This window comes from Nylanderia fulva, unplaced genomic scaffold, assembly GCF_048542155.1.
Source record: "Nylanderia fulva isolate GAGA-0341 unplaced genomic scaffold, ASM4854215v1 Scaffold318, whole genome shotgun sequence".
NCBI lineage: Eukaryota > Metazoa > Arthropoda > Insecta > Hymenoptera > Formicidae > Nylanderia > Nylanderia fulva.
Genome location: NW_028190388.1, coordinates 122,501 through 123,862, shown reverse-complemented (window position 1 = coordinate 123,862; position 1,362 = coordinate 122,501). Strand labels below are relative to the sequence as shown.

The window sequence follows — 1,362 nt, the reverse complement described above, 5'->3', positions numbered from 1 at the left end:
GGTTGGGCGCCTTAACTCGGCGTTTGGTGGTTCATCCACAAGGCGACAGTTCGGCGTACAAAAATGAATGGCCCCACTTGGCACTACTGATCCGAAGATGCTTCGGGCTTCATAATTCCAAGAAAGCCAGAGAATCCTCACCCATTTAAGAAGTTTGAGAATAGGTTGAGGTCGTTTCGCCCCAAGGCCTCTAATCATTCGCTTTAACACCAGATGAGACTTCGCGCGGCGTTCGCGTGCGGAACGGCCGAGTGCCAGCTAATCCTGAGGGAAACTTCGGAGGGAACCAGCTACTAGATGGTTCGAATTAGTCTTTCGCCCCTATACCCAGTTCCGACGATCGAATTTGCACGTCAGAATCGCTACGGACCTCCATCAGGGTTTCCCCTGACTTTCGTCCTGACCAGGCATAGTTCACCATCTTTCGGGTCCCAACGTGTACGCTCTGGGTGCGCCTCTTCTCGCGATGAGAACGAGACGCCCCGGGAGTGCGAGGCCGCATCGCGACGCGGCCCATCCTCCCTAGGTCGACGGCCAGGGCCGACCTTCACTTTCATTACGCCTTAGGTCTCGCGACAAGTCCCAATGACTCGCGTACATGTTAGACTCCTTGGTCCGTGTTTCAAGACGGGTCCTAAGAGTACCCAAAGCAGTAGCGTCGCCGACCGGTATCGGTCTCCCCGCGAGACCGCGGGAGACGTTCGCAGGCCTGTCGAAGGTGTACCGTACTGTAACCAACAGCGGGCCAGGACCGGGGACGGCGCGAAGTCCGTAACCTCCGAGTACCGTGGCGCGCGCTTGCGACGGTCTCGACGCACCGTGAATAGTGCGGCCTGATACCTTGCGCGTACCGCCGAGCAGCCGGCCGGGCGACCGAGGGTTTTGTCGCGTGCCGTTTTACCGGCGACGCGGACAGACACCGCACCCGGGCCGTAGACCGACACCCAGCGGGTCGCGACGTTCTACTTGGGTAGAAGTGCACGACGACGAGCGCCGGACATCGGCGCACGGTAGCGTGCCCGCGCGCGAGCCGCAAGGACTCCGCGGGACATCGCCGACCGACGCGAAGCCAGCGCCGCTGACGATGATCTCCCCGTTCGATCTTTTGGGTTTCTTAGGTTTACCCCTGAACGGTTTCACGTACTCTTGAACTCTCTCTTCAAAGTTCTTTTCAACTTTCCCTCACGGTACTTGTTCGCCTATCGGTCTCGTGGTCGTATTTAGCCTTAGATGGAGTTTACCACCCACTTAGAGCTGCACTCTCAAGCAACCCGACTCTAAGGAGAGATCCTCCCGAGGCGCGCACCGGTCGCTACGGGCCTGGCACCCTCTACGGGTAAGTGGCCCCATTCAAGATGGACT

The 1,362-nt window shown here is 58.8% G+C and overlaps 1 pseudogene; it reads right to left on the bottom strand.

The window, feature by feature from the left end:
• Window positions 1-1,362, bottom strand: part of LOC146722416 (large subunit ribosomal RNA) — a pseudogene marked incomplete at its 3' end in the record, with an annotated part of 1,554 nt that continues 192 nt past the window's right edge.